Consider the following 25,410-nt stretch of genomic DNA (forward strand, 5'->3'; position numbering starts at 1 on the left):
TGGCCATGCCTCAACCCCAAAAAGGGCAATAAAGTTTGTATGCTCCCTCAAGGGTCAGATACATGGTTTGTCCTCACAGGGGAAAAAAGCCCGCTAGAAACCAGGGAAAAATATGCCCCGAAAAAAGAGGAGGTGAGTCAGCCCACCCAGACATAAGTCATCCAGACCGCAAAACAGGTACAATTGCCTTTCTGCCCCATGGGGACTAAAGCATCGCCATCCCCATGGTGACGTTTTTACATGGTTCCAGGATGCTTGTTTCTGTTCCGAGGAAGACCTGGCTTGGCAGTTGGAGGAACAGGGCCAAGACTGATTTGCATATGACTGGGTCTGAACTGGGGTGGCAAAGTGAGCTAAAGAACGGTGATGGATTCAACCCAGATTTAATAGCGACTGGGGGTGAGAGTCTGAAAACTTTCAGCACTCCATCCATCATCTCTTTGTGTGTGCTTTGCTCGCCCTAAGTTGTCAGGGTATGCCCAGACGTGGGTCCCTTGCTCACTTTGCCACTGGTTTCAAGCTAGCCTGAATGATGATGCGTGTTACCCCAAAACTGGTCCTAGGTTTCTTGTTTCCGGTTCAGAGAAGACCTGGCTTGTCAGTTTGGACTGGACTGTTGCCATGAGGAAGAGGGTCAAGATTGATTTGCATATGGCTGGCTGTGAACTGGGGTGGCGACTTGAGCTTAGGAACGATGATGGATTCAACCCATATTGAATAGTGACTGGGGGTGAGTGTCTGAAAAGATTCAGCGATCCGTCCATCATCTATTTGTGTTCGTTTTTACATGTGAGACAGCAGAGAAGGGATCAATCCCAATTTCCTCTTAATTGCCATACTGAATATCTGCACTACTTGGGCACAGGGTCGGCCAGCAACCAGGTAAAACTACCAAACCCAGAAACTTTTAAGAACTTGATACCCAGCAGAGTCCATGGTGGTGTGCTGTGCGGGATCCCATGACGTTTTCTTACCCACAATACCTGCAAACCTGGAATTTGCCTAAAATAATGCATTTCCATCACATTTCTGTGAAGAAAAGTTAGCGAATCTATACAGACCCATACATTTCCTACCACCCAGTGTTTCCATACTTTTCCAGACAAAAACACTACCCCAATTGCTTGGCTGGGCCTAGTGCACACAACTGGAATGGATCAAACCAGGGACCATGCCAAGTAAAATATGGTTTTTGAATGACCCGTGGTTTGTTCTGTTCCTGTTGACATTACCTGTCCCAACCATTTGTGCCTTCTGCCAGTGTCTTGGCTCACATGACTGTGAAAGGCTCTGCTATTGGGGTTTGTGAATTCTTTCCAGACAGTTACACAAAGAGGCATTAGGTGTGGAAAGGGTGGGTCATCATGGCAGGATGACTGGGGAGAGGCTCTACCCAGCCCTGCTAATACTTCATAGGGCTTTATCTTCTGCACACATCGAAGAACCTGACACCAGGCCTGCCCTGTCTTCTGTCACACCAGACAGTGTTCACAAGAAGGGAATCTGAGGATTCTTGCTGACGATGACGTACTTGAACTCCGGTAAGAGGCGCACATAGGGGGAACAGGAGTCAGGAGTAAAGTGACTAGCTCTCCAGGGTTGAAGGAGAGAGATATAGTGGCAAATCAGCAAGGGGACTTACCGGTGTGGTAGAAAGGAATCATGAGTGACAATGAATGTGCAATAAGAGAGCAAGTGGCTCTGAAGCTATTTACTGAAACAACTCAATCAAGGATTTAAACAATGGCACAAGTGCTTCAGGATTACAATTAAGCAATGATGTGGGCAAGAATTTGCAAAAACTAGAGAAACTTAAGAAGAGAGAAATATAACGTTGGTGGGAGGTTGCCTCTTTAAGACAATACGTACAAGTGGATTGTGTATCCAGAGGTTTAAGAATTATGATCACCCCCCCATACGATAACCCCAATCTAGGGCTCCTTAAGGATTGGGCTTAAAGCAGTGCGGAGAGCTCAATGAATATGATACAAATTCCAATAAAATTCGCGGAAATAGAAAGAAATTAAGTAATTGGAAAAATGTAAGAACTGACACCGATTTTGGATAAGGAAACGGATCAAAATAGAATAAAGAAATTTAGGAGTGATCTCAAAAATCGTTTGGAAAAATATGAGAAAAGAATAAAAGATACAAAAGCAACCAAATTCCTACGAGATTGTTTGGATTACGAGAATGGGCAAATATATACGTTTGCTAAATCCCTGCCTGACTCACGCCGGCCGCTGACCTGCCGCGGATTCCCTGAGTGTGATTCATTCGCCTCCTCACAGCTCCCATTGACTGGGTTCTCCGTCCACGTCCAATTTTACTTCACACGGACCTCCCATCTGTCTTGAGGCCGTGTCCTGCTGGCTGAGTCGACCCTCCGGTTGTTCTTCACACTGCCCCAAATACGTGTAACCAGTCCTGATGATGGCCTAGATCGTTACAGGCCAAAACGCCGTCGACCTCAACAGCGTTATTTTTGGCGCCCTTCTGGCATTGGGCATTTGCTCTACTGTTCCTTGCAAACCTTCAACATTAATTGTTTGAATGCCCTAAATTTGCCATGATTTAATGTATCATTGTTCTTCCTGTTGCGCCCCTTTTCACCGCTGTACATACCACTTCATGTGTCACTTGCGCCGTCACAATTTTCACGAGCACTTGTGCACGGTATTTTGTTGGTTACATTGCCAGTAAATGTTACGCAGTGCTTCTTGTCAATATGACATGTACATATGACGTAATATGTCCATCATGTGTTGAGCAATCTTAAATATATGAACCTTTATACCCTCCGTCTCCCTGTGTCTTCCCTATGTGGATTTATTCCTCTAATAAGCACTCTATTCCTTGGTTTGCTTTTGTATAAACTTGTCCTCACAATGAATTCCGCATTGAGACATTGTTGTTTGTTAAAATGTTTTGATACAGCAAGGAGGCAAAGGGTACAAAATAGCAATGCAACCCCACAAAGTGAACAACGTTTAGACACAGGTTCGGAAGTGGAACAAGATGAGACAATGGGAAGAAGAGCAATAGACACAAGACTCATGGATTCACTGAGGCCCTCATACACTCACTAACAGTCCCACTCAGATGCTCATGCACACATTCACATACCCACTCACAGACTCATGAACCAGCTCACAGACCCACTCAGTCACTCACAGACCCACTCAAACACACTCACACCCACTGAAAGACCTACTGAGGCACTCACACACCCACTTATAGATCCACTCAGACACTAACACACCCACTCACAGACCCAGTCAGACATTAATGCACCCAGACACAAACCCACTCAGATACTCATTTGCCCACTCAATGACCTACTCAGGCACTTATGCACTGAGTCACAGACCAACTCAGATACTAACACACCCACACACAGACCCACTAAGAGACTCATGCACCATCTTACAGACCCACTCAGACACTCATGCACAGAGTCACAGACCTACTCAGAGACTCATGCACCCACTGACAGACCCACTCAGACACTCATACTCCTAGTCACCAACCCACTCTTACATTTATGCACCCACTTAAAGACCAACTAAAACACTAACGCACCCAGACACAGACCCACTTAGACACTCATGCACCCACTCCCAGACCAACTCAGTCACTTATGCTCCCACTCACAGACCCACTCAGACACTCATGCAACCAGTCACAGACCCACTCAGACACTGATGCACCCATTTATAAACCCACTCAGAGACTCATCTATCCTCTTGCAGATCCACTCACACACTCACACACCCACTCACAAATCCACTCAAACACTCACACACCCACTCACAGACCCACTCAGACACTTACACACCCACTCAGAGACCCAGTCAGACGTTAATGCACCCAGACACAGACCCACTCGGACTCTCAAGTGCCCACTCACAGACTCACTCAGACATTCACGCACCCAGTCACAGACCCACTGAGACATTCATGCACCCAGTCACAGACCCACTCAGACACTGACACACATATTTACAAATCCACTAAGAGACTAATACACTCATCCACTGAACTAGAGACCAACTCAGGCATTGACACACCCAGTCACAGACCCATTCAGACACTCATGTACCCACTCAGACACTTATGCACCCTCTCAGACACTTACACACCCACAGAGAGACCCACTCAGACATGCATGCACTCATTCATAGACCAAGTCAGACACTAATGCACCCAGACACAGACCCACTCAGACACTCAAGCTCCTAATCACAGACCCACTCTGACATTCATGCACCCAGTCACAGACCCACTCAGATACTGACACACCCATTAACAAATCCATTAAGAGACTAATGCAACCTCTTGCAGACCCACTCATACACTGACACAGTGATCTAGGGACCCACTCAGGCATTGATGCACCCAGTCACAGGCCCACTCAGTCACTCATGAATCCAATCAGAGACCCACTCAGACACCTATGCACTCACTCAGACACTTATGCACCCACAGAGAGAACCACTCCGACACTCATTTACAGACCCACTCATTAACTCATACAGCCACTCACACACCCACTCAGATACTCACAGAAACAATCACAGACCCACTCAGACACTCATGCACCTACTCACAGACCCACTCAGAGACTCATACACCCACTCACAGACCCACTCAGACACTCACAGAACCAATCACAGACCCACTCACACACTGATGCAGCCTCTCACAGACCCACTCATACCCTTATACACTCACTCAGAGTCCCACTCAAACACTCACACACCCACTACCAGACCCACTCTGACACTCACACAGCCATTGACAGACCCACTCAGGCACTCACACACCTACTGACAGACCTACTCAGACAGTCATGTACCCATTGACAGATCCACTCAGACAATCATGCATCCACTCACAGATCCAGATTAGACATTCACCCAGCTACTCACAGAGCTATTTGCTCATGCACAGTCAAACACAGAAGCATGAATTCTAAATTTGATGTTGTACAATTAATGTTCGCTTTTGGTTTGCAAATCCTCAACAGATTTGTGTCTCCCAAAATAAATTTTAATAAAAAATTAAGTAGTGTTTGATAAAAGGGTGGCTCTTAGAAGAGCCTTTGCGTTGATTGTATGTAGAAGATAACTAAACATAAAACAGAATGTAGTCTTCTAAGTTGCTAAGGAATATCCTGTTGCCTTTCACTGAGAAATGTAGTCACTTATATCTATCTATCTATCTATCTATCTATCTATCTATCTATCTATCTATCTATCTATCTATCTATCTATCTATCTATCTATCTATCTATCTATCTATCTATCTATCTATCTATCTATCTATCTATCTATCTATCTATCTATCTATCTATCTATCTATCTATCTATCTATCTATCTATCTATCTATCTATCTATCTATCTATCTATCTATCTATCTATCTATCTATCTATCTTCATTATTGTGTCCCCACTTTAAAGACGCACTCCACAGCAGATGAATTCACCGAATTCTTTAATGAAAGCATCCAGCATTCTCCATTTAGAATTCTTTACTTGCCTAATGCGTTTCAGAGCACAGCTCCTTGATCACAGGCTGCCAGGGTGCATGCAGTGTATCTGAAAGGCATTCTCCTTCACATATTCAATTATTTCAATTGACCTTTAGTGGGCCTGAATAGGTGAGTTAAACTGATGTTCATGCTGGGATATGTAGTCCCTTTCAGTGTTGCTCTGTCTCTAGTAGACCCTGCGCTGCAACAAGCATTGTGCATTTTAACATTAGCCTCCAGTGGGCCTCCAATTTGCGAATGCTCAGAGATTCTGTTAATCTGCTGTCCCATCAAGCTCTAGGTTTCCAGTCTTTTGTTGCCCTCACTCGGGCTGGTGCAGTCTTCACGGCTAGACTGCCATTAAATGTAATGTTCATCAACGTGTTCCCACTTTAAAGATGCGCTCCACAGCACATGAATTCACCAAATTCATTAATGAAAGCAACTGGGATACTCCATTTAGAATTCTTTAATTGCCTAATGTGTTTCGGAGCACAGCTCCTTGATCACAGGCAGCCAGGGTGCATGCAGTTTATCTGAAAGGTATTCTCCTCCGCATATTTAATTATTTGAATTGACCATTAGTAGGTCAATATAGGTGAGTTAAACTGATGTTCATGCTAGGATATGTATTCCCTTTCAGTCTTGATCTGTCTCTAGTAGACTCTGCGCTGCAACAAGCATTGTGCCTTTTAACATTACCCTCCAAGGGGCCTCTAAATCGTGAATGCTCAGTGATTCTGCTACTCTGCTGTTCCATCAAGCTCCAGGTTTCCAGTCTTTTCTTGCCCTCACTCGGGGTGGTGCAGACTTTACAATTAAGAGGTCTGGATGTTGACAATCCACAATGCCTTCAACCAATGGAAGCAATTGATGGCACTTTAACCCTCTCTGGCCAATCCAAGTTATGTCCACATTAGGCAAACCCCCTGTCAATGGCACTCTTTCTAGCACAGTATCTGCTCCAAAACACATAGCTGTGATCCACAATCCACATGCTAATCATTTTGAAGGCACGGAGCAGTAGCACACAGGAGAAGGCGGGAGCTGAATGAGGCAGTTATCAAAATGAAAGGCAGTTAAAATGGAGGAAAGGACCTGGTTTAAAATAATGACATTTGATTGGTTAGTGTAAATATGTTGGTAGCTAAAAATAGAAGAGGTAGTGATTTCAAACATAAAGGGGCCGATTCCAATCATGGAAAAAGGCTGCACGAATAGTCGTACGGAGCGTTTTCTCTGTACGACTCGTACCAAGTAAACTCATTCTACAACCCAGGAAGTATGATTCGTACAGAAAACCTTTTTCTGTACGAATCGTACAAAAGACCATACAGCAAAAAAATACCCACGATTCCGATCCGGAACTGCTTGTACGCGACGGCCGCACGTATTTCTGCAGCGTTTTCCGGCCCAGCAAGTACGATTCGTACCGACGTCACTACGTACCTCGCTGTGACTACGGGAGCGAAAAACTGCCAGGAAAGCAGAACCCTACGCCACGGAGCCCCGGTATTCGACGTACAGTCATGAACCCCATCGTACGTGTCATCCCGGTCCTCTTGGCCTACGACCTGGTACACCGCACACGCCGCAGAAGATGAGAACAACATGCGTGGGTACGGTGCGTACCACACGTACCCCTACGGCGCCATGACAACAGTGGTAGGGACCGTACCCACGCATGAATACATGGGTACGGTGCGCACCCCAACGGCCCCATGAGTCCTCAGGTACGGACCGTACCCACGCATGAATGCGTGGGTACGGTGCGCACCCCTATGGCCCCATGAGTACTCAGGTATGGACCGTACCCACGCATGAATGCGTGGGTAAGGTGCATACCCTGAGAGCCCCATGAGTCCTCAGGTACGGACCGTACCCACGCATGAATGCGTGGGTACGGTGCATACCCCTACGGCCCCATGAGTCCTCAGGTACGGACCGTACCCACGCATGAATACGTGGGTACGGTGCGCACCCCTACGGCCCCATGAGTCCTCAGGTACGGTGCGTACCCCTACGGCCCGATGAGTCCTCAGGTACGGACCGTACCCATGCATTCATGCGTGGGTATGGTCCGTACCACATGTACCCCGTTATGGCAGAGGAAATGTTGGATACGAGGCATGCACACGCAAGGAACGTGGCCATAGAGGACTGGCCCAGCATGTTACCTACAAATTGTTGTGTGTGTAGGTCCTGGCCAGCAGTGTACAGCTCCAAGGGGGTGCCTGGGTGTGTGCAGAGGCCTCCCAGCAGTGCCCAGACAAATGAGGGGTGGGTGCAGTGGCCTCCCAGCAGTGCCCAGACATATGAGGGGTGGGTGCAGAGGACAACCAGCAGTGCCCAGACATATGAGGGGTGGGTGTAGAGGACTCCCAGCAGTGCCCAGACATATGAGGGGTGGGTGCAGAGCCCTCCCAGCAGGGCCCAGACATATGAGGGGTGGGTGCAGAGGACTACCAGCAGTGCCCAGACATATGAGGGGTCTGTGCATATCACTCCCAGCAGTGCACCACTCCCAGGAGGATGGATGTCATTCACATACTGCATGACACACCACATGTGGGTGTGAGGACATACAACACATGTATACCCACCCATGGCGGATGCCCCACAATACACACCCGGATTTAATGCCAACAGACTGTACAGTCATGGAAATGCATACTAAAATAAGTTAGTCAAGGGGACCACACACTGTCCCGCACATCACAGGAGTGATAGGAATGTCCAGGTGCTGGTCCAGCCACCCAGATGATGTCTCTCATGTAAGGAATAGGGTCCACTGCCACTAGATACAATGCCCACAATTGTGAGTCAGGTGCCCAAATACCCTGCATTACACGTGCCATTTGTGTGTTCGGCCGTGATTACACACATGCATAGTGCTGAAAAGGGCAAATTGCTCCCTGATGCCATTCCTACATACACAAAACACAAGTACAGTGACTGGCAAGGATGGCACAGACGAGTTAGCAGGAGACATTGGTGAGCATGCATGGCCATTGGTGAAGGGATCCGTCACCAACAAAGGATATGTTGACATAGGTCATCACAACAACTGTGCAACTGTTTGCAGGGAACATGTCTGGTGCTACAGGGGAAGGAACACTTCCTGGGACAATGTCTCACAATCCACAATAATAAACACAACAAATTAATATTTTCACAGACAATGAGATGTCACACAGACACCATGGTCCACCTCATTACCATCATACTAAAACATTTCTCAGAACCCTGACACATTACCAGAACACCAACTTCATGGGCCACGTCACCAACATCAAGTACCTGAAATACAATAGTGTGGAAACTAAAAGAAAAGGCTTTATTCAGCACACAAACAAAAGAAGTTGTAATAAAACACTATTCACAAAGGCCAATGGCCAGTCCATAGATTGAGTCCAAGGGTGGACGGATGCGAGTGTGTCCACCCCTACCTTGCCTGCACAAAGTCACCTCAAGGGTTATCGACCGGGGGGGAGCATGGACGTATCCACCACAGGGGGTGGTGCAGCGCCAAAGGTGGTGGTGAGCAGCTCGCTGCACACTGCAGCCAGGGCATCCAGAGTAACCCCTGCACCGGAACGAACACCAGGGCCAACGGAGGGGGGGTGTCCGAGGGATGGGGTGCAGCGCTCTTGGGGGAGGTAGTGGATATGGGGGGGGGACTCAACTCCCCTGGATGGAGACTTCCTCAACCGCTTGCGGGGTGGTGTCACAGTGGGACTGAGGGACTGACTAGCCCTGTCGGTCACTTTGGGTGATGTCTTGGCAGGGGAGTGGATTTGGAGGAAGTGGGTCGTGAGGACTGCGGACTCTGCCTGTGGCTGCATATCTGCCGTTTGCCCCCAGACCCTGTGGGTGTGACTACATCCCCCTGAGAGTGCGTGCCAGGAGGTGTGCACTGTGCCTTAGTTGGGGGTGTGCTGGATGTGTCTGTAGTGGTGTGTGCCTGTGACTGTCTGTGTGTGCTTTGGACAGGCATGGGAGAGGGCAGTGTGGATGGGTCCGGGATAGGGGGGGACGGAGCACAGCAGTAGAGACACTGCTTCCTTCAGTGAAGAGTCCATGGACCACAGAAACCTGCGTTGCTCAGTCATCGTTGATGACATGCCCTCCACGAATGACACCAACTGTGTGAGCAGTCTAGTGTGTTCATGGAGGACATGCAGCATCGATGCCTGACCAACCTGCAACTGGTGCAGTGTGTCCACAGACTCTTCACTGAGGGCAGCAGAGGTGACAGGGGCAGGGGGTGTGGTGCCTGGTCCGAAGGAGACACGGTGGGACCCTGCACGGACAGAAGGGACGGGAGCAACTGGGAGGGCGGAGATGTCAATGGAGGAGGCAGGTACAGATGGTGGGATGCTGCCAGATGTTGTTGCATCCTCCGCCTCCTCAAGGATGTCAGCCTGGGACCCGTCGGTGTCGTACATGCTCTCGCCTCCGGACAGGTCCTCTGACTGACTCCCCTCACCCTCCGTGCCACTGTCTCCTGATGACTCCACAGCACTGGTGGCACTGTCGCTGGGTCCCTCCTCAAGGTCCATGCCGGTGTCTCCCTCGCGTGTGGATGATGATGCTGTGGGCAAGGAGAAGAAACCAGAAAGCATCAGTCACCTGTATACATCTGACACATGAGCACAAGAACAATAGGTCACAGTGCATATCAGGCAATGCATCATGAGTAACAGCTGGATAACTCCGCACATATGTAAGCCCTGTACTGCCCAGTTGGTAGACCCACCATGCCACTTTGACACCAGGAAACTCAATACACAAAAGGCCACTACTTGAATGAGCAATACACTGAGAAGCTAGTGTCTGTGAACCGGTGAGCACAGCAATAAAATGAAGTCATGACACCTCTTGTTTACCCTCAAATAAACAGGAGTGGTGCACTCAAGGTAAACTTACACACCTCAAAACTCAAGGTGCCACCACACTGAGAGACCTGTAAGTCCCTTGGAACACAAAACGAACAAATGTTGGTACGTTGGGACTCACACAACTTCAACCGATCTACATGTTTGGGATGTGCCAATTGGCCATTTTGCTAATAGAACACTGATGTGCCTGCATGCAAGATGTTGCACAAGGCAGTGCATTCAAAAGTACATTGACACTGTCATTGAAGAAGGTGCCACCTGTTCGGAGGAGCCACTGTCAGAAATAGGTTGTGTTGCAGAAAGTACATATACATGGGCCCACGGAGGTCTGGACGTCTTGACACTCGTTAGTTTGTATCACCGACAACTAACGAGTCTCACAAAATCAAGACCACCGTGGGAACATGTATATGGAGATTCTGTGACAACATTTATTTAAAACAGTGGCTTCATAGAAAATGTGCCAGCTCATTCCATGACAGTGTCAATGTACTTTTGTGTGCACTGCCTTGTGCGACATATTGCATGCAGGCACATTAGTGTTCTTAACACAAATCAACGAATTTCCACATGTGAAACATGAACAACTGTTGACAAGTGCTGTGAGTGCCAAGGTACAAATCATGAAGAGTAACAAATAGCATCATGTCAGTTGTCACCAGGCCATCCGTCACCTGATGACACAGTTGGCTACACATATGACCTACTGCCTGTCATCTGGAGTGGCACCCATGTCCACACCCAGGACAATGCATAAGCCAATGGGACTGCAATTGGGTGTTAAAAAAGGCCAGCTGTACTGTGGGGACACCCTCATGGCAAGCCTGAATGTACACACAGATGTCAGCACACACAGTCCAAACTGCGTTGCATCAGAACCACACACGTGCCAAAAAATGAATGGGCAGGATTCTTGATGGTTAAAAAAAAGACACAGGCAGCAAAGCACGTACATTGAGCACTGGCCAGCATCACAGGGGCACTGCCCAGTGTATTTTAGTACAGCCAATTCTCCCACAAATGTCAGACCTGCCAGTTAAAAATCTGAGTTGCACATGTAAGCCTCTCCCGCACCCCCCTCCCCCAATACCTGAGTCAATGTGATGTATACAGATCAAGAAGTGACACCTCTTATTCAGGGTTACAACAACTGTGCTTGCAAAATAGCTTAATTGACAGAACATCACCTCGTGGGGCTGAGAACACATGTTTGTGACAAACAATCATCAACAGATTGTTGTGAATAGCCACACAGGCAATGCCCAGTGTGAGTATGCACAAGCAAAATGTTGTATCCCTGTCCAGTGGACACATGTAGCACACATTAACCAAATAAAAGTAGGGCAGGGAACAATGCCACAGAGGCAGACCTATGCAGCACACACAGAGAATGTGCACAGTGTTGGATGACACACATGATTAGGAGGCCGGGGTGTCTCAGGGGACGGTAGTGGGCACACTGCTCCATGGTCCTGGAATGAGCTGACTCTACCATGTACAACCGTCATGGCACTATGCATATCTCACACTCATGCACATCATGTCTGAGGCCACAACATTGCACATGCATGCTGCAAGGGTGTCCAGTTGAAGGCTCACACTCCTATGTTGAGAATCAGCATCAGTGACAACAACTATGGACCCCCTACATAGTGAACAGGTCATGGCACAGGCAAGGTACCGACACAAGTCACAGACCACCCACCCACATGATGCAGAAAGCAATGTGCACTTTGATGTACTGGCACAATAGATGGCTATGTGCAAATGTGATTACACACACACCAGGGGACACATGTCAAGGAGAGGAAGGGATGAAAAAGATGGGCAGGTGACATTTAGAAAGAGAAAATGCACTGCACATATGAACTCTGGGAGTGTATTCATGCAAAATAGCACTTCCTAAAGCTGGCAACACATAACACAACAAAAAGCCATGTACCTACCCCTTCCTTGCTGCAGTTCCTCCTCTAACTGCCTATCGAGGTCAGGGAAGACCACCGCCAGGACACGTTTCATATGGAGGGTCAGGTGTCGGCGCCCGCTATGGCAATGAGTTGGAGAGAGCTTCAGCTGGACCCGGGCGATCCGCCGGGTCCAGCACCAGATGTCCTGCCACCTCTGGCGGACCTGGGCCAGCTGCCGATCACGCCCCCCCGCAGTCCTCACGGCCCTGACGACGTTGGTCCAGATGACCCCCTTCTCGTAGGCAGTTACCTGTCAGGATGACAAAGTGACACAACATCAATGCACCTGCTCCATGTCCCAGAAACACACATCAGAACATCTTTGAAATGTTGAACAGGGCATAGGATGCTGACAGGAATAGCCTCATTCACAACATGCAAGTGGCCTGTGTGCAAGCGCACATGCAGAACATGGCATTGAAAGTCTACAGGTAGCATGAGGGGTGCAAAACACTCAATGCACATGCCACACACTGTGCAGCACATGCAACAGCAGGCTGATGGGCAGCACGTGCCATGCAGTCACATGTCCCACTCCACTGACGCACCCTCAGCAGACTAGACAGACACACCCAGCCACTGAGCATTGGCCTGTCATTGACTACAGCGGATACAACCCTCACTCTGCACATGTGCCATTTGTCAGGGGGGAGTCACAGGTGTCGTGGCAGCTCTGCAAGTCAGCCACAAAGCATGGCTCACTTTTCACATCAGATGGTTAGATCAGTAGCCTTCCACATGCAGGTGTGGTGCAACACTTCACATAGACACTCACCCACATGACAAGGAACATTCACACACGTCAATGTCCATGAGGTCGTACACGTCATTTGGACACTCTCACCACAGGTCCACCCAACTCATACACATCTGTGGGTACAGTCACCTGTCACACCGGAGGGAACACTGAATCACCTCAGGACAACATGAAGAAAAGCCCCCAAGGATTAGCCAGGCTGAATGTCTCATGCACTATGCAGTGAAAGTCACTGTAAGCACCATGCAAGTGAGGAGTGCACACAGGAACTACCTGATGCACTGCATGAGTGACATGAGCATCCCCCCCGGGACACACTCTGAACAACAATGCATGTCAGTCCCAACTGGATACAATATTGACTGTCACACAACAGGTGCATAGGCAAAGGTAGTGGACTCAGAACTCACCTGCTCCCCTGGTCTCCCATACAGGTTGGTGTACTGTGGGAGGAGGACTTCCAGCAGGGCCTAATTCTCCTTTAGGGTGAATGGCTGGGCCCTCTCCACAGCACGAGACATGGTCCAGGGAAGCAGAGACAGCAGCAAGGTTGTCGACAGGAAAGTTGTGCAGGCAAGTGCCCTCTCATGGCTTCTGGCTGCCTTATATCTGTCTTGCTGAGGGCCATTCATTTTGAGGAGTACATAGTGATTGGTCAGAATCATTCACATCTTACGTTTACTCCAATCCCTTTAAACATACAGCAGTGACAGCATTTGCATCGTTCAAATTTAGAGCATCATGTCAAGTCAACAACCACTTTGCAACATTGTATATTGTGGCCAACTGACTTTTCCAGGACACCTGCTGGAAAAATTTGAAGAGAAAACTCGGTATCCATGGCAACCTGCATGCATTTAGGGCCTAATACCTGTCCCTTATGTGTCCCCTATGTAAATTTGAAAGCCACACACAGGTACGGTGCGTTTCACACGTACCCCTATGGCACCAGTTGCACTGTGCGTGTGACACGTACCTGTAGGCACTGTTAGTACAGGTACGTGTAGGCACTGTTAGTACACGTCCGTGTACAACTGGTGCGTACACGTACATGTACTACCAGTGCCTACACGTACTTGGACACGTACGTATAGGCACCAGTAGTACACGTCTGTGTACGAATGGTGCGTACACGGACGTGTACTAACAGTGCCCACACGTATGTGTACAGGTGCGTGTAGGCACTGTTAGTACACGTACGTGTACGCACCAGTCGTACATGGACGTGTACGACTGGTGCGTACACGGACGTGTACTAACAGTGCCTTCACGTACGTGTACAGGTACGTGTAGGCACTGTTAGTACACATACGTGTACGCACCAGTCGTATACGGACGTGTACTAACAGTGCCTACACGTACGTGTACAGGTACGTGTAGGCACTGTTATTACACGTACGTGTACACACCAGTCGTACACGTCCGTGTACAACTGGTGCGTACACGGACATGTACTAACAGTGCCTACACGTGTACGTGTACACGTACGTGTACTACCAGTGCCTACACGTACTTGGACACGTATGTGTAGGCACCAGTAGTACACGTCCGTGCACAACTGGTGCATACACGTACGTGTACTACCAGTGCCTACACGTACTTGGACACATATGTGTACGCACCAGTTGTACATGGACATGTACGACTGGTGCCTACACGTACGTGTCCAAGTACGTGTAGGCACTGTTAGTACACGTGCGTGTACGCACCAGTTGTACACGGACGTGTACAACTGGTGCGTACACGGACGTGTCCAAGTACGTGTAGGAACTCTTAGTACACGTACGTGTACGCACTAGTTGTAGACGTACGTGTACCACTGGTGCGTACATGGACGTGTACGCATTTCACACGCTTACAAAGTTGATACAGCCAAACACATTCCAGGAATGGAGGGCTACGAGTCGCACATGGATGTCCATCAAGTACTTATCATTGCATACTTTCAGGTGCAGGCCCTAGGTGTGTTAGCCTGTGATCTTGCACAGGTCCTTCCATCTAGTTGCACAATTGATGTGTTCTGACCTGTGGACACATGTCATGTGTGATGGGGCACGATGTGGCACACATCACCTTGACATGTGCCACATGTGTGTCTGTAGTCCAACTGTGTCATGCATAGCAGCAGTGGGTGGCATAGTCATCAACACCCGCACCTGTCTCCTGATGCCAGAGACAGGGACACTTATGAACTGACCTGTCACGATCAGCGTGCCCCTTTGGGACTATGTAGGCTGTGTGTCATGTGTTCCCATGAGCTTCATGTCAGTGTCCCGTCAATGGCATCTGCTGTTGGTGCATCCAACAGGGGTCTGTGTGGAGATGGGCATGTAACACATCTACGCACACCATGCCACATGTGGATTCCCATGGCTGTAGAGTCTGTGTGCATGGAACATCATATATTTTCAGTCATTCATGTGTTTGTCATCTCAATGGCTGTGTCTTTGTGTTTTCACGTGTGCCCCTTCATCGCACTGTGTGTGACATGTACATTTGACATTCCATGTGACCTGTGCGTGTGCCTTGCAGTCACCTGTCTGGATGAGCTGACATCCTTCAAATGCAGCTATGTGGTTGTGTGTCACTCCGGTCATATCTGTGGCTCTTCACTCAGACTGGCCCCCAAATCATTTCAGGGCATGTCATGTTGACTTGACAATCAACAGGTGTATCATGCATTTTGTCGGATTGCCAGCAAGCTGCCATCTGTGTCCTGGATGTATTGCACACACCAGACTCAGTAGTTGCCTGATGTGTATTAGCAGTGTAGCATGTGCTATGTTCATTGACATTGATGTTTGCCGACTCTCAATCTTCATTCCTCTAAACTATGTTTTGCAGGGCACCACCTGTCCCAAGACTAATGCCAGACTTGGGTGCCATGATGGAACGTGCCTGCATCCGCCGTTACAGATTCACTCAACAGTTGATTGAGGACCTGACAAACAGGCTGGCACCACACCTCCAACCGCAACACAGGTATCCTACTGCGCTGACCCCCAAGATGAAGGTGATGGCAGCCTTACATTTTTTTGCAACAGGTACGTTTCAATTGACCATAGCTGATGTGGGTGGGATGTCCCAGACTATGTTCAGCCGTGTCCTGCGTGATGTTTTAGCAGCCATGTTGGAGCACCTTGATGAATTCATCACATTTCCAAGTCCAGAGGGGTTGAGGGATGTCAAGGGGGATTTCTATGCCCTGGGTGGGATGCCCCATGTAATTGGGTCCATTGATGGTACACAGGTGGGTTTTGTACCACCACAGGCACAGGAACAAGCCTATCGCAACCGCAAACATTACCACTCGATAAATTCCCTTGTGGTGTATCTTGCTAACATGCTGATTTCCCATGTCTGTTTTTCAGGATCAGCACACGATGCCTACATCATGAGGCGTAGCAGGGTGCCACAAATGATGCTGCGGCTGCACAACGAACGAGCATGTCTTGTTGGTGGGTATAGTCTTTTTGTCCTATGTGTTGCGGTATCTTAGTCTCTTACGGCATCTCGTGACCCACTTATTTACATGATGTTTCCATGTAGGGGACTCTGGCTATCCCAACATGCCATGGCTGCTGACACCTCTCCGCAACCCAAGAACAGCTGCAGATCACCGGTTCAACGATGCACACGGCCAGACCAGGCGAGTGATTGAGAGGACGTTTGGACTCCTGAAGAGACGATTCCGGTGCCTGGACAAGACAGGAGGGTCCCTCCCTTATGCCCCGGAGAAGGTCTGTAAAATCTTCATTGTGTGCTGCATGCTGCACAACATAGCAGTTGAGAAGGCAGTGCCACTCATCCTGGATCCAGATGAGCAGGAGCATCCACCCGTGGAGGATCAAGGGCTTGGTCACAAGGCTAGTGATGATGAGGAGGAGGGGGATGATATCCGGAGTCAGCTCATATGCAACTTCTTCTCATAATGGTGAGTCACTGGCTATGAGTGTGCAAGCTTGTAGCGTTGAGTGGCATGTGTTGCAATGTGTGTCCAGCTGACTGAATGCACAGTGACTTGGATGTGGATGTGTGTTCTGATGTGTCACTCGAGTGATGATGTCATGCAACACAGTTTTGCAGAGAGACTTGATCGGCAATTTACATGTGTCCAACATTGTTGCTGTTTTGTACACTTCCATGTGTGCGTTGAGAATCATTTTTTGGTGACTTCTCGTGTGTCTGTCATTCCCAGGTATTTGCCACCTGTTGTCTGGTTGTGTCATCGTTGTCCTCCTGCTATTTCTCGTGTGGATTGCAACGTGTGCTGCATCAGCGTTCCATGCACGGACATGTGGAAAATCAGTTTGGGTGAGTATTGCAGCAAGGCTTTTTGGTGGTGATACAGGTTGTGAATGTGTGGTGACTGCTTCTGTGCATGTTGTGGTACCATGCATACATGTCTTCTCACCATGGCGCATATGACATGTAGCATCACTCCCATGACATGATAGTCAGCCTTCTTGACAGTCATCTGTAGTGGAATATGGTGTCTTATGAAGGCTTCAGTGTGTGTGTACCTTGGCTCTGAAACATTGCAGAGGCTACGGGTGGACATAGTGGGGGACATCACAACAACATGCTCTATGGGGAATTGCAGCCTCTCAGTGTGCAGCAGGATGTGTTTTGCTCATCCCCTTACCTCGTGTGCCAGTTCATTGGGATTGACATCATCCGTGTTGTGAAGGGGGTGTCCAGCGTATGTCCCACATGTTCTGTCAACAGACCTGTGAGTCTGTTAATATGGAGGCATATCCCTTTCTATGTGTATGTGGAATAAAGGTGTTCAGCACAATCCAAAGTGCCTCATCACGGTCACTGCAGATCTCTTACCAGTTTGCATGCGTCATCTATGGCAGACTTGACAAAGATTGGGCATATGAGTGTATGTGTACTTTGGCAACATGCATGCAGTGCTTCATGGCTAATGATCTCTAATGTGCATGAGGTGCCTGGTTGTGTATGTATTTGTGCAGGTTGCTGCCCACAACGGGACGTGAATGGCTGCTGATGGTGTGTCTCCTTTGCGCATCTCCGCATTTTGTTACCTGACACAGTGGCTGTCATTTATGGTGATTGATCATACACTTTCTGGGAGTGCCCCATGAGTGAGCTGACACTCCTTCCTTGACATACACCTGTTGCACTGTGCCTTGCAGACCTCCTTGTCTTTGTGTGTTGATTTTTGCATGATTTCTAAGCCCTTCCGCCTGCTGCTGCCTCACCTGCGGCCACGCCACTCCGAGTGCCCTAATTCTGCAACACCCACACCTCTGAAATGCTCAGCCCTTCCCCCTCCACCCATTTGTAATGCAGCCAGCAGTTTTTCTGTGCCACTGTAGCCCCACCGCCGTTCAAATGGACGGACCGTATGCGCCTTCAACATGCACAGTGCACGACCCTCTAGTCTTTGCATTACCCACGTCACACAACAGGCTCATGCTGCAGCCACTCTCCAAGCAATGTCCTCGTGACAATCATCCTCCTGCCATCAGGCAACCCCTAATCACACACACGACACCTTTGCATGCTGAGTGTGCAACTCCAACTGCCTACACAGCGCTGCCCAGCCTCCCAGACCGTGTCATTCCAACCAGGTTAGGTGCCTCCTACTCCACACCCACTCCATCCACCAGCACGCCATTGGACTCTGTTACCTCCTCAACACTGCAGCCCCACACATCACCTTCATGAAAGAATCCTCAGCACATGACGTCTTCATTACCATCTCAGACGGATCCAAGATCACCCGCAGGGACACCGACACCACTCACGGGGGCTGAATAGGTAATTATTGACAAGTACACCCTCAGAGTCACAAGTCCCGGTTTGCAGCAACTCCCTAGCAACCCTCGGAGTAACACTCATCTACAGATCTGCAGGCCTACATCCACAATTCCGCTAAGCCATCAACACGTACATCTGCACGCAGGCCCTCACCTCCACAGGCTACAGGTGGCTGGGGGCCCGTAACTTCTTGCGGGAGGGGACACACACCACCATCCATCATTGGTCCATCAACATTTGAATCCACGTCTCCAACAAGCAACACAGTGCCACTCAACCCACTACCGATCCCTCACAGATGCCAGATGTAAGTCGCCACAGACAAGCTGTGTGGGACACTCAAAACAACACCACCGCCACACCCTGCAAACTCACACACTGGATCAGCAACTGATCCATCAATCTAGCCACATTGACAGACTTTCCTGTGAAGCACAACGACAGTTAAGGCACCTGGGACATGGCAGACTTACTGGACTCCTACAGACCTAGCCGGACTCTTGTGCAAACCTTGCAACACAAAGAGCCATCATTTTGCTTACAGCCCTGGAAAACACCACACACAGCCATCACCATATCTTCAGCAAGGACAAGTGGAGATCCTTCAGATAGTGCCGAGACACCCAAACACACGACATCAAGTAGCTCTTCGGCATTGTGAGTGAACTGACAGCAGATCTCCATCCAAGACACCCCACCCTTGCAAGGCAGATCCCATCCCTTGCTACTTTGTACCACTGCAAGCTCATGGCCATGGACAACAGCCTTGGCACAGAGAGGCAGACAGCACTATTTTCCGCTGGACAAACCCCCCTCAGGTCATGGACTCCCATCAGCAGCAAGTACACAACCAGGATCATGTGTACCATCCACTCTGGCTCTCCATCAGGCCCCTTCCCACACAACTTCTCAATCACATCATTCGCCATCCTTGAAGCCCACGTCCTGCGCGTCATGAATGTCTCCTTTGAGTTAGCCACATTCCATGGCTGCAAGAGGCATGCAGAGCCCCAGGCCCTTCTTAAACAACAGACAGCAGTACCACAGGATCTCCTGGTACATCAGCCTACTTCCCTACCCAGCAAATGTCACCAGGAAGACACTCTACTAGCAACTGTCCAATTTCCTTCATGCTACCAGCTCCAGCCAACTGGCACCCAACCGTTTTACACAGTAATTACACCACTGCAACCGTCATCATTGCCAACACCAACGACTACTTTGCCCTGCTCACCAATGGTGAGCCCACCACCCTTGTCCTCTCCACGCCATTCTACACCATGTGCTACCACACTGTCAGCTCACACATCTCCAACAGTGGTATCCAGATGAGGGCCCATGATTCACTCAGGAAGTAGCTCACCAGCAAGGGCCAGGGAGTCTGCCTCCACCCTGCAACATGTAGTACACTGGGGGCATCTGGCCCATGCCACAGGGCTCTACTCTAAGCGTGATGATCTTCAATGTCTCCATGACCCCCCTCTCCACCATCACATGCACACACAACCTCATCATCATCTGGTATGCCATTGACACCCAGCTGCTCCTCAAACTCACCAAAGGGCCATCCATTGACAGATCCAAACTTCACAAAGGCATGAGATCCATTGATGAATGGCTGAACATCAGCCATCTGAGGCTGGACTTGGACGTGACAGAGGTCATTATCTGAGTATTGTCCCCTTACGGCTGGGTCAACTCCTTGCGTCTCACTGATGTGTGCACCGCACCAGCACCCAGTGGCCACGCAGGCAAGCTGGTGTTCGCCATGGACCCATCGCTCACAATTAACATGCAACTCACCAACATCTGTACCTCATGCTGCAACACCCTCCACATGCTCCTGATGGCCCCCAGATAGATCCACTCCAAGGCAAGACAGACTGTCCCCCTGGTCCAGGACGCCAGCCGGCTCACATACAGCACCGGCCTCTACAGAGGACAACAGCAAACATGCAGGAGAACTTATCCACATCCAGGGTGCATCCGCACACCTCATCTGCAACATCCCCCGCCCCAGCCACATCACAGTCCACCTGAGATAGGTGCAATGGCTCACTGTGTGCTGCAGGATCACCTTCAGACTCCTCAACCACACTCAGGAGGCAGTCCACAACGCCTGACCCAAACCGACCTTGGACGTGTGTTATCCAACACCCCATTGGCCCTACTCCATGCAGACCAGCTTGCCCTGGCCACCATTCATCACATCCACATGACCTCTGCATGCAGGAGGTAGTTCTCCCACCTTGCAAAACAGACCTGGTACTCCCTCCCTGGGCACATCAACATGACCCATGACCTCTACACATTCATGTGACTCTACAAAATTTGTCTGTCAGAGCAATATAGCAAGACCCCCCTCAGCAGCTTGAGGCCATCACGGGTGAGTGTTAGGCTCCATGTCTGCATTTTGTGATACATTGTGAGCCATGTGTGTCCTCGACCGGACTCAGATCCAAGTGTATGGATGGCTGGAGTTAGTTCCACGCACAGGCATACTTTAACATATCCCCACACATAGGTTGTGGACTCACGCTAAATGACTGCAACATGAAATTTCAAAAATTAAATTTTTAATTTCGAACTCTGGGGCGTGATTTGAGCACAGAAAAAGGGGAAATGCAGGGACCATAGAATCCAAAGTTCACAGGGGGAGATGGGTTCCTTGGCATTTGAAGTCATCAGAGTCCAGCCCACAGTGTTTGGCATCATTGGTCAGACTGAGACCAGCAAGTCCATGTGGCAGATGATGTCAATCAATGGGGTGATGCTGTCGCACATGAAGGCCAGGTGCCTGGCCAGGTGACCTGGGAGATGTGGATGGCTCGCTGCCTCTCACGGTCTTTTCCATGGACGACCAACCTTCCTCCGGAGACCCTCAGATGCAGGCCTTGACGGTGTTTGGGACGCTCCGTCGGACGAATCCTCCTCCTCCTCCCTCCCTGTGGCTGGTGCTGGTCTGCGCCTGGTGTCACAGGGAGGGTTGCCCATGTTGTCGGCGATCCGACGGAGTGAATGGCTTATGTCCCTTTGCACCGCCAGGAGCTCAGCCAGTCTTGCCTCCATCCGTCCTTGGTGTTGTTGTTGACTGGCTTGTTGCTCGGCCTGCTGGTTTTTGATCTCAGTGAGGGTCACCACTACCTGGCTGATATCCCTGGTGTCACGCCGGTATGCCTCCATGATGTTGCGGATGTGTGACATACCGGTCCCTTCAGCTGGCTGGTCAGGTTCTCGCCTCCGCCTACCTCCACTCCCGCCACCCCTGCCCACATGAGCCGGGCCTGCCATTGTGGGCACATCGGGTCGACGGGTCCCCTGAGGGATGGCAGTGGTGGTGTTGTCTGCCTCCTCCTGGGTGCCCGCCGCACCTTGTCCCTCCTGGTCAGACTGGCTCTGTTCACTGCGGGCAGGGCTCCTGGGTGTCTCCTGTGATGTGGCAGGAATGGGGGTGGTGGTTGGCACAGATGTTCCTGAAGCAGGTGCTGCAGAGGCTTGGACACCAGAGGGTCCAGCTCGTCGGGGTCATCCGCAGAGTGTTGAGAGGCGTCGCTGCTGGTGGGATCCGGTTCCTCCCGAGCCTGTGACTGTGATTCTTCCCCCCCCATTGTTGGGGGGATGTTCATCACATTGCCCTGTGTGTGAGAGAGAGACAATTTTGAAGCTGTTTAATGCAACATGCATGTTTCATACACATTCAAGTTGGCACAGTTCCTCCAGGTAGTTGTATGTGCCTAGCATTCTCCTCAATGTTCACTTGTGTATGGGTATGTTGCGGGGACAGATTGATATGTTCGCCTGAGTCTTTGACATGTCCATTTGTGGCATGGATGCTTCTTCGGCTAGGTATTGGTGTTGTTGTGTTACATGTCCATTGTGGCAGTGGGTAAATCCATTGCCTGTTCTGGTGGTGTGTGCTTGTGTAAGGGGTGTGTGTGACAGGGCCTGCTGGTGGGTGTAGTGTGATTTGGCCCTGGGGCTCCCAGGTGATGTAGCTGTCCCCCATGGAGCATGCTGCGTTGACAGTGAGTGTGAGTTCCTGTCCTAGATATCTGACCTGGTTGTCTTGGTGCTTGTGTTTGCACTGGTCACAGGAGGGCCTTGTGCTGCCTACACCCGGGCCGAGTGTGAGCTATATTGTCAGTACTTTCCCAATCCCTGTGCATTGCGCATGGTGCATGGGTATGTAGCTGGGCCATATGGGATGAGGGCAAATGTGGCTGATTTGGAATTCAAAAATGCGTTTTGGTGCACCCACCATCCCAGCATACGGGACATCCATTCTTGAGTATGTGCTTCGTGTAGCATGGGACATGGCATGGAATTGCTTTCTCAGTGGGGCATACACATGTTCTTGGCATTCGCGTTGTTTGTGACTGTGGTTCTGGCGGATGAGGGCTTGGGGTAGTTGCGTGCATTAGGTGTAGTTGGGGTGTGGATGCCATTAACCCCATGTTTTGTAAGTGGTTTGTGTACTCACCAGGCTCTGGAAGTCCTTGGAGTCCATGTACTCCCACCGGCGGAAGCATGGCCATCACCTTCTCCTCCCAGGGATGGTAATGTACTGGTCTGCAGGGCGCGCCACCTCAAGTGATGTTGGTCTGGGCGTGCTCTTCATTCATTTTTCTCTTGACCGCCCTCCGCAGATCATACCACCTGGCTTGGCATTCATTCCTGGTCCTTCTGATGGGTGCGACAGCATTCACCCTCTCGACGGTCCTCTGCCACAGGTGTGATTTTTCAGCTATGCTGGTCTGTCTGACCAATGTTCCAAACAGCTGTGGCTCGACTCTGATGACTTCATTGACAAGGATGTCCAGCTCCTCCCTTGTGAACTTTGGATTCTTGTCGGTGGGCATGGTGTGGGGTGAGGGTGTGGATAGTTGTGGGTGTGTGGGTCTGAATGTGACAGTGTGTGTGTGAATGTGTAGAGGGGGTATGTGTGAAGGGGTGTGTGTGTAGGTGTATATTTTTAGGTGGATGGGTGCAGTGGTTTGTGTGTGCTCGGTAGCAGTGGTGAGTCTATTGCAATGGCTCATGGTTTGTGTGTGTGGGCCCTTTTTATTGGTCCATTTGTGGGTGGGGCTCAGTTTGAATTTTTGGTGGGTGTGTTATAAGGGGTGGTTGTGCGGTTGCCCCTCTGTTTGCCTGTTTGGATGTGTCCAGGTCAGTCCTTTTCATTTCTCGTGCAGTGTAGACGTGTTTTGTGGTGTTGTGCTGTTTTACAGTGTCCGTGGTTCTGTATGGTACTGGGGTACGAGTCGTACAGCCACACACCCCCATGCATTGTGTATGTATGGCACGTACACGGACATTGCTATGTACGGTGCGTACACCTCATTGCTTCTGTACGGTGCGGGTGCGTAGACTGCCAGCGCGTATGTACGGTGCGTACCCCCAGCACGTAGGTATGCACCGTACCCCCAGCGCGAATGTACGGTGCGTACCCCCAGTGCGTAGGTACGCACCGTACCCCCAGCGTGAATGTACGGTGCATACCCCCAGCGCGTAGGTATGCACCGTACCCCCAGCGTGAATGTACGGTGCATACCCCCAGCGCGTATGTGCGCACCGTACCCCCATAGCGAATGTACGGTGCATACCCGCAACATCACGTACCCGCATCATCCACTGTACATACGCGATGTTGGGGGTACGCACCGTACATTCGCTATGGGGGTACGGTGCGTACATACCTGCTGGGTGTTCGCACCGTACATACGCGCTGGGGGTACGGTGCATACCCCCAGCGTGTAGGTACGCACCGTACCCCCATAGCAAATGTACGGTGCATACCCGCAACATCGCGTACCCACATCATCCACCGTACATACGCGATGTTGGGGGTAAGCACCGTACATTCGCTATGGGGGTACGGTGCGTACATACCCGCTGGGTGTACGCACCGTACATACGCGCTGGGGGTACGGTGCGCACCTACGTGCTGGGGGTACGCACCATACATTCACGCTGGGGGTACGGTGCGTACCTACGCGCTGGGGGTATGCACCGTACATTCGCGCTGGGGGTACGGTTCGTACAAACTTCGCTTCATAGCGGGCAAAGTCATTCCCCGTGTAAATTGTAACGCCGGTCCGGATCGTACTAGTACGGTCGGACTTCATTTTTACGATTTGTACGGAGAAGTGTCGGGGTCCGTCTCGTACTAATTTTCCCGCTGCGATTCGTACGGATCAGGCCGATCCGTATGTATTTTTTCCCGTACGGATCGTACTTCACAGGCCGGATGTGACTTGTACAATTCGTACGGAAAAAAATACCGATACGAGTCGTACGGGAAAACAAAATACAGGATCGGAATCGACCCCAAAATAGGTAGGTCTGTGATTAGCTCTCGACAAATACAAAAAAAGTAAATGTTATTTTATATATGCGAACATTTTCTAACACTCAACTGCACCTGTTACTGTTTAACTTAAAGCTAGTATACTGCTGAAAGA

Source organism: Triturus cristatus, chromosome 2_2 (assembly GCF_964204655.1).
Source record: "Triturus cristatus chromosome 2_2, aTriCri1.1, whole genome shotgun sequence".
NCBI lineage: Eukaryota > Metazoa > Chordata > Amphibia > Caudata > Salamandridae > Triturus > Triturus cristatus.